Source organism: Cydia fagiglandana, chromosome 20 (genome assembly GCF_963556715.1).
Source record: "Cydia fagiglandana chromosome 20, ilCydFagi1.1, whole genome shotgun sequence".
Lineage (NCBI taxonomy): Eukaryota > Metazoa > Arthropoda > Insecta > Lepidoptera > Tortricidae > Cydia > Cydia fagiglandana.
The window spans coordinates 9,566,212-9,576,646 of NC_085951.1; positions in this window are offsets into that span (position 1 = coordinate 9,566,212).

Here is a 10,435-nt window from a genome sequence, read left to right on the forward strand (position 1 = left end):
TAAATATTTTGAATTCATTAGTTATTCTGAAAAAAAAAAGTATTAATTAAAAATAGTATCATTTTTGGTATGTTAATAACAAGTAAGCATTTTAATTACCTTAAAATAAAAAGAAGGGACAGCATTCAGCGACACTCAGTCTCTTGTCATGTGGAACATCTGAAAAATGGGAAGTATTCAGTTTAGACAGAGAACATAGATGTTTTGTAATTATTTTGGCAGACATAAATTTCAGTGGATGAAAATTATCAATAATTATTAATTAGACATACATATGTAATACTTTTAAAAAAAGTAGTTGGAAAAAAAAATCATTTGAAAAATAATTGGAGTAAATGTTTCATTATTGTGATATAGTTCATTAAAATTGTTTTATTTAAATAAAAAAAAAAATTAGGTTATGAAAAACATACTTACTTAGAAAATGAAGTCTCATAATTAGGAAGACTAATTACATATAATCATCTTACACGAACGCCTAATGTATCCTGAAATCATATTAAGTAAAAATTTAAAAATCTGTAATTCAAAACAAAAGTTCTAAAAATAGCTGAAATACATCGTGAGATGCATCCAGCCACTTATAAAAGATCGGGAAAAAAAAGGTTAGCAGGTACTCCTTTAGTGTGTGTGACGACGCTTTCATGTCGTGTTAGTGTAAACAAAGATTTTAAACGAGAAAAATAATATGGTGTAAATCAATGAGTTGGATTTATTAATCATATATATACGTTATGAATAAAAAAAATGACACTAAAATAGTATAACAGATTAAATGTTAAGTATAAATTAGCACTACGTAATACATACTATATACTGAAAGTTCTGATCGTGTGATACCAAATTGATATTCCTAGAAAAACATTGTAGTTTATATTAAAACAAAAATGTATGATAGTAGAAAGAACAGAGTATTACTTACATTAAATAGGATCATCTATGTTGTCTAATAATCCGGCTTCATTTATGAGGGCCTGAAAAAAAAATTAAAAATTAAATAAACATTATTAAGATTCTATGGAATCTGAAAGTAAAATAAATGTAATTAAAATTAAAACAACTTACATTGAAATCCAGCGGAGGTTCTTCGTCTTCATCTACTTGCTCCGGGATATCAAATAATAAATTTTGTAAACTTGGTGTAGGCTGTAAAATAAACAAACATAGTTAAATGCAATAAACATGTTTATATGTACAACAATAACATTATTGATTTCTTAATCATACATACTTCAACATTAGTAACAGCGTGGTGTGGAGACCCCGGAGCTGCTTGAATTATTTGTATAAGATATCTGAATCGTTGTCCGTTGGCTACTAATTTTTTCTATAACAAGAAATATTTTGTTTTAGCGTTAAATAGTATTGCGATAAAAATTTACAGATTATTAAAATAAAATATTTGCCAAAACATTGATATAATATAATAATTATGTAAATAATAATATAATTATGCAATATAAATATAATTAAATAAATGTATACAAACAAAATTATATACCCTTAATCTGCGGAGACGGTCCTTGAAATTTCTGATTTTCTTGTTTAACATTTCAAAATTATAATGAGGTTCGTCATTCATACACAGTATTAAAAGATCTAGACGGGCAAGCTCGGTCAGAAATTCATCACCATGATATAAATTGTTGATGTCCCAAATTATTGGAAATTGCAATATCTTATAGTCAATTTTTTTAAGTTGCATTTTTAATAGTGTACACTTCACAAACACAAGCTAACACTTCAAATGAGGGTTTTTCGTTGCGTATAGTATAATCAATTGACAATTTGAAACCTATGGTTTGTGCCAGGGGGCGCCACTGTGGACACCATAGACAAAGCAAGGGAAGTACTTATAGTATTCACCAATGATGTTGCTAGCAAACAAATTAATTGAACAATTTCAATCGTTTACAATAGTTAAACTTGGATTTAAGTAAATATCATTAAACACTGTCATGAAAACATGTTGAGGTCATAAAGTTTAGAAAGTTGAAATCGAATCTATCGATCGTATAAACAAAGGACCGTTTAAGACAATAGAATTACAAGGAAGGGTCATATTGAATGCACATGTTGGAGTTTGTAGTAAAAAAAATCAGCCAACGGTTCGAGAGGTTTTTTACCTGCTGTTGAAATGCGTGGTGTTTTGAGTACAAAGTTAGAGATAAAGTGTTATTTAGTTAATTTAGATAGTAAAAATACACACAATACATATTGAATAAATATATAATGAATAGTGATTTAGATTGAATACTGATTATTCAGCAAAGGTGGTCGACTAGGTAGAATGCCGAATAATTGCAAATATTTGTAGCATTTCTAGTATTTATAGTGTAAATGTACAAAATAATAACATGTTTAGAAATAGGCTATATAAAATATGAAAACAATGGTATTTTTGAATATAACATAAATACTTTAACCTGAAATTTGTTACGTTATCATAAAATATGAAAACTATATATTAAATACATGAAATTAAATATTTATCTTACTCTGCATATAACAAGAGGAAAATCTATATTTGAAGTTATTACTTTAAAAATAATATTATATATAACAATAAATAATTTATGCGAGAATTGGTGATAAAATAATACACGTGGAATATATCATACAGTAACATTGGCATAAATGTACAAAATTAACGAGTTAATTTGTATAAATAAATAATTAGATAAGATATAGAATTAAAAAGTAAGAAATACATTCAAACTTACCAATTATTTGTTCAACAGCAAAATACACTATAGCATTACACTTCACAATAGCACTCAACTTCACTACATCGGGTAAAATTCAAAACTGGTCAATGACAACGGACAGTTATGCGACGCATCTCCCTATTATCATTTCCGAGACGCATCTTTGCGGGGTTGCCATAATAAAATAATGAGTTATTGTATTACCATAGTAAGATATAAAACGAAACGTTAACTAAGATAGTATTAACGTTATTTCAATTGTTTTTTTTTAACTTTAAAATAAATAATTTTGCAAAAACAAATTCTGTTTAGTATTATTATTATTAAATAGGAGGGAGATTGGGGTTATGTCAGAAACATTGTTTTTATGTTTCATAAAAATTTAAGGTTTATTTGGTACATTTTATTATGATTGCAAATCATTGACGTTGGCTATCTGTAGAAAGGGCCTAGTAAGAGTTGAATGAACTGGCAATTGAAAGGCAATGAAAGATTATTAACTGATTTAATTATAATAATAGATAGATGGACATTTGTTAATTTTGCAAGAAGTGTGTGAAATTTTGTTTATTTTGTAAGAATGATTTTTACGGTTAGACAAATGTTAAATTGCAATCAACCTGGATTTGTTGGTATTTTGTTGCGAATAATACACAAAATAGTCAACAAATTCTTATCAGTAGGCTAAAATCGTATGACGATTCGACCCATTTCAAAGGGTAGTTTTTGTTGACTATACACTCCACAAGAAGCTAAGACCATGACTAATTACACACCTCATCGTGAATAAGATCTTTGATATCAAAACACGATGATGACATGTCAATGAACATGCATTATCACATTATTATTTGCGAAAAGAGTTATTGAAGCATTATTTTTAAATATATTTTATCGAGTTATTTGAGATATGGTTTTGTATAAAAAATGGTTTTAAGTTTTTTTTTTTTAATAGAAAGATAGATAGTTGTATTAAAATGTCTACAAGTAGGACTTATTTTCATATATTATAATGATGAAGTGTTTACAGTAGTGTAGGTATTTATAAATTAAATGTTTTTGTATGTTTTTCTTTATAAAGATTTTCAATGGGATTTATTTACAAACATTACATAGTAGTTTTGATTTAAATCTATGTTATGTTTGTGAAGGTAATATTTTGATACAAGTATCAGGATATTATCATGGTATTTTTAGGTTTCATTAACACTTTATTATTAATATGGGAGTAAGTCTGAAGTCAAATATCTTGTTCATGTATGGGACATTTTCCAAGAAAACTTGATTGGCAGGGGTGATTTGGTAATGGAATTTGGATTGAATTTTGATTAATGAAGTATGAGTGTCCTAGTACTTATACCAAATGATTTTTCTACTTTGTGATGGGAGGTTTTATTGGTTCATTTATTAACCGGACAATGTGGTTAAGTCGCCGGATAGAAAGATCCATAGACTAGGATGAAACCATAAAACCGAGCTACTAGAGTTTATTGGATTCACGACCCAATACCCTAGACCGGCAGGAAAATCGTGACGAAAAGATAATCATAACACATTATTAAGATTCAATGATCTGGGTTTCATATTGTATCAATCACAATCAATGAGTATTGGTTTAAACACACATCATACACCACACGTTTAGTATACAAGGGAGGGAAAAAGGGGATAATACCAACAAATTAAGGATATAATTTTCATTTTTTTATTGGAATAGGGTCCGAGAATTCTACATGTATGTGTATACGCATACATTGCAAATTCTCGATGGGGCGACTGTAACTAGACGCACTAGCTGATCTAGTTAACATAAATAATGATTGACACAGCTGATCAATCGATCTATATTATTTTCATAAACTTTAAAACCTCAATTATTATATACAAATGTTAATTAAAATAAATACATGTAAGTAACTATAATATATGCATTCAGTAAATTAATTTTAAATAACAGCAAAACATTCTCACGAGAAATTCGAAACAACAAACAAAAACTTAACTGAGTCAAGTTTGTAGTGGGCCATTAATCAGAAAAACTGATTCGCTGAATCCAAAGAGAATGGAATGTGTGGAAGGAGAAGATAAAATCAAAACTCACCTCCCTAACTGGTGCAGTCCGCTCTATTGCGCGGTGTCTCCCACAAAAGGTAAAATACTTAATATACAATTCCTTAATCAAGCCACATATTGATTACTTAATCGAAGTATGGGGGACAGCAGCCAAAACCAATCTATCCAAAATACAAATAGCCCAAAATAAACTGATAAAAGCCCTGTTTAACTATAATTCCCGAACCCCTACTAAAAAAATTTACAAAACTCTTAAAATTATGAATATTACCCAGTCATATATCTACTATACATGCTTACTAGTCCGTAAAATACTCCAAAAAGACATACACTCACAGATAAATTTCACAAAAAAACACACAGTACAAAAAATGAAATTACGAAATGCGGATCATTTAATACTGCAGACGCCGCGGACAAATTATGGAAAAAAAAGCATCGTCTATGAAGGGGCGCAAATATACAACAAGCTACCGAGAGATATCAAAGAGTCTAAAACTATAACTACATTCAAAAAACACCTAAAATTCCATATATTCAATAATCTACAATCTGTAAAATAATAATAAGCTAATAAATTGTTATACTAAGTATAATAATTAAATTAGTTAAAATAAAAATTACAAACAAAATAAATTACTTAGATATTAATAAATTGGAAAAATAAAACCAATAATAATAATCCATTGATTAATAGATAAATAATTATACAATTTAATATAAAAATCTCCTTATAATTAATGTGGTAAATACGGTAAATAGAGATAATAATAGATGAATAAAAATGAAAAAATAAAAATATAAAAACCTTTAATAAAATTATAAACAGCAAATAAAATCGAAACGGAATAATAACTAAGAAGACTATAATATTACCTTTTAACTCAAATATTTTACCACATCTGTAGTGTGCACAGCCATGCCGCATCCATCCATGCCGCGTTACATTATAACTCGTGAACATTCATACTAGTTTCGTTATCTACGCTGCAACGCATCTGAACAGGACGGTCGAAATAACTTGTTCTCTAAGCCGCTGGTAATTAATACCTACATGTTACAAACGATTTCTACCCACTTTACCATGCATTACAAAAATTATAGTATAAATTATAGTGTAAATTGTAGTAATTATTATGTATATAATATTGTTTACATTTAAATTAATTAGTGCACGTTAGCCCAAAATAAAAAGTGTTGTTTTATAAGTGTATCTCATGTAAGTGAATTTTGTAAATTCTTAATGAGATAATAAATGTCTTAAACCATATGTGTATAGAGAATTACTGTCGGTGAATTTTGTAGTCACAAAGATTATGCTGCCATCTGTTGACGCAGTATTGAAACTAAAGATGAAAATGTATAAAAATATCAATAAAACATATATATTTACATATAGACATAAATGATTTTTTAAACTTTCGCGTTTTGAATACATATTAACTCACATTATAGACGGGTCTAACGCGAATTATATTCAATTACCTTTATTTACCGACGTTTCGACACAGGTTTCACTGGTCGTGGTCGCGGCTGACTGATTGTCCCAGCAAAATGTCAAAACAGAGATTTGTGCATCTACCCGACGAAAAGTGTATGGAAAAGTTTGGGGTAGACATCACATTTTCAAACCACCCACCACACATAATGTTAATTATTGTCAATAGTCCGACACGCAACACTCACAATATCCACGCACCCGTCCGAAGATAGATCCTTTGGCTTTAGCTTCTTTATCACTGGTTCCCAAGTTGGCGATAAGTTGAAACCATCCTCCCTATTAAAATTCCTGGGGTGTTTCTTGATTTCAATTGCTTCTCGCACAACTCGAGGATAATAATGGCGTTCAGTGGAGACAACTTTTGGTCTATGCAACTCAATCCAGTGATTTGAGCCAGATGTAAGAAGATGTTCGGCGATTGCGGATTTGTGTAATTGGCGATTTTTAACTGCCGCTATGTGCTCTTTCACCCTCTCTTGCACGCTCCGTTCATACACTTTTCGTCGGGTAGATGCACAAATCTCTGTTTTGACATTTTGCTGGGACAATCAGTCAGCCGCGACCACGACCAGTGAAACCTGTGTCGAAACGTCGGTAAATAAAGGTAATTGAATATAATTCGCGTTAGACCCGTCTATAATGTGAGTTAATAAATGATTTTTATTAATTTTGGAACGCCATGTGTTTTGATCCATGTTTTTTACATTGATGTGCATTAGAATTGTTGAATATCAAGAGAGTGGCGCCATCTGTTAGAGAGTGGCTTTGTCTTGATTTCCGAGGCAAGGGGTTTCTTTTGACTTTGCTTGTCTTATGGGATTCACATCTCTTTGCTAAAACTACTCAAGATTGGAACTCGAGTTTAAAGGAAATAAATAACAAAGTTTTTATTTTGAAGTGCGCCTAACGCGTCAAATGCGTCAAACGCGTTTCGTTAATGTCTTTTATGGTTATAAATACCCCCACGCCAAGCTGGGAACGGTTTATTCTATTTTTGTCCGTCGGATTGTCACGATCTCTGGCTCGCCCGTAGACGTTAAAACAAAGGTGTTATTTTTACGGTTGAATGTTTGACATTACGTAGCTACTATGCTGCTTTTTGTCAGACTGTTCAATTGCTAGTTCAGTGTAAATACTTACGTGTGTTTTGGTGTTTTTGTGTTTTAGAGCCAGATTAGTGTCTGATTGCACGGTCAATCAACCGAAAACGCCTAACCTAGCGGTGATAAGCAGGCTTTTCCGGGAATCCAGTAGAGTGTTAGGTCCAGGTCGCGAGAGGAGCCTGGCGTCAACCTTTTTACCTACACAGGTGACGATTATACCTCTTACGTTATCTTCAAGGTCTGACAGAGGGATGTGAGGATCTCACGTGTGGATCATTAAGAGTAATCTTTACTCACTGAAATCTGTTGGTAATTGAAGAAGCGTGGTCTTGTTATATATATTTATATATTCACATTTTATATTTGGAATAGGGCGCCTTATTCGTCAGTACCCTTGGCTACGGCCTATACTGCGGAGGGAGGCAAATTACACAGACTCTAGGGTTTGCAATACCTCGGTTTTGTCGGCCGAACGTTTACAGCTTAAATTAGGGTCCCTCTCACACACTTCCCCCCCCCCTGTAATACTAGAGGTTCGCTTCTAGTCTTACACATTAGAATAGGTGAAATTGGGGTAGAGTTAGGGTAGAGTCATTATTTGGGTGTTAGGGTTAATTATTATTTCTTTCTTTATTATTATTTATTCTTTCACATGTATTTTGGTTACATACAGTGTTAAAATCATTAGAGTGTTAATTGTTTTAAAATACAGAATAAATTAAAGTCTAGTTTTAGTAGCATATGGATGGGTTACTGAGGCTCGTATATTAAATATGATTTAAAGGTAATACATTTTTATATTTGGTGAGATAGGGGAACAAAGTTATTTGAGGACATACTAAATAATTTTGTTATAGGGAGCTAGTGACAGGCGAAGCAGTTCACTAGTGACAATTTGAGCTTTTCTATATTGGGTATCTAAGGGTTAAAAAGTCATGTTTATTAGACGATCGCTTCAGTATTCCATACATTTATAGTATATTCAGATAAGTTTCTTGGCGTTTCTTCTTGTCTGAAAATAGGTTCCGAAACGCAGATAAAAGTAAATATTACATAGTGTTTAGGAATACCTATTAAAAACAAAACAAAATAAAATAGGTATTATTTAGTTTAGAGACCCGACTTCATCCGAGGCGTGACAGTAGATAAAGTATGTTTGTACGTATTAATTTTTGCAACATTTACATATACATATTTTCCTTTAGCTAGCTAGATTAGCGAATGGATATAAAAGGAAAATATAATTACAAACAACAAGGGCTTACACTACTGTTCATGGTAACTGGTCACGGTAGGGCTCGGTAGAAGATAAATTCTAAAAAATATAATTTATTATTTAATTTTTTTTTTCATATGATAGTGTTATAATATAGAAATACAGTAGAAATATTTACAATTACATAGGGTATTTTAGGGGTAGTATTTTAAATCCAAATCTAATCAGTCTGCACATAAAAGACGAAGGGTACTAAGGTTCACAACATATTAATTTCACTAGACGATCACATGGCCAAATTTATTTATTTTTATTTATTTATAATTAATTCTGGATGAGTTTTATTAAAGTAGATTAGCTAATATTGGGTTAAGGTACAGCGCGAGGGTGCCCCCGGTAAAGGGCAGTCGGGGGAGCATCGTGGTAGAATACTCGTGACCTCATGATGCTCCCCAATAACGGCAGATAGGATAACGCCGCAGGGGAACTTAGTGGGTATTCTCCTCCCCTCCCTCTGAGTAACAGAGGAAATACGGGAGGAGCGAGTCCCACATACCACCCCATCCCCAACGGGCCTCCGCAGCCCGGGGGTGAGATACGTAAATAAATAAAAATAAAATAAATAAATACCCCTGCGAGAAAAAAAAAAGGTATGTATATATCAAGTAAATAATAAGGATGTACAGTGGGCAATACTATTAGCTTAGCACCACACACCCCTGCGTACATACATTTTTGTTTTGCTGTTGTAGCCTATTACATTTTTTTGCCTTATATTAGTTAATAGTCTGTTAGAGGTACGGAAAACGGTGAAAAATATAGATAATACTGCTAAAAATACGTGTGATACCTCATTAGATTTGTAATGATGTCTAGAAAAATGTATTCGAAGCGTGTATTAGCACACAAAAAATTACAAAAGTTATTAACAAAAAAAGGCAGAAAAAAGTAGATTTGTCTTATTTCCCAAATATCTCAAAAATTATGAACATTTAAGAAACCAAAATTAATATTATAAAAGAGGAGGATATTTCCAATCAAACATTCCATACTTGCAGAACTGTATGTCCATTATTTATACTTCTTTTTCAACACTGAACACAGCCCTTCGCGGCTCATTTTCGGGGAACGCGTGCGGCGTGAAAAAGCGATTACGTAACATTAAATATAATTTTAAAGGTATTAAATATTCATAAAAAAAATATATGGTGTATTTATATATAAATATGTCAACAAATGTAATACTTGTAAAAAAATTTTCAACAAGTTAGGCAATTGTTAATGACCAAAATTTTCTCTAAATTCCTTCTTCACTGAAAACAAAAAAAAAATTATAAATAACTATTGTAAAATTTTGTCGCTTTCTAGAGCCCTTCTCATATACATGCTTAATAAGATCACGGTATAAAAGTTCTGAAAAAAATAATAGTTTGGTTATAATATTGTTTTATATTTTACAGTTTTACCTTGATTTTGACACCCCCCTCTCAAACCTTCTCTCCCCATTCATAACCCAACTCTCCCCGCGAAACCTACTCACCTCGTTTTACGGTATTGAAGGGATCCATACTCTACTACTTGGCCTCCAGTAACCAAACCAAAGGCCGGAATTATACGATTATCATTATTATTTCATCAAAGCGCTATTTAGAATATTCGCTCCAATGTTACCCCAAATAATTAAGTTTAATACAAAGTACTTACATTCAATTTATTCATTATACCGGTTTTGTCTAAATCAATTATGTACGTTATAATAATGGGAACCGATATCGATAGTTGTCCTTGTTAGTGATTATGAATAATTAATATTGAATATGATATAAAGGGAAAT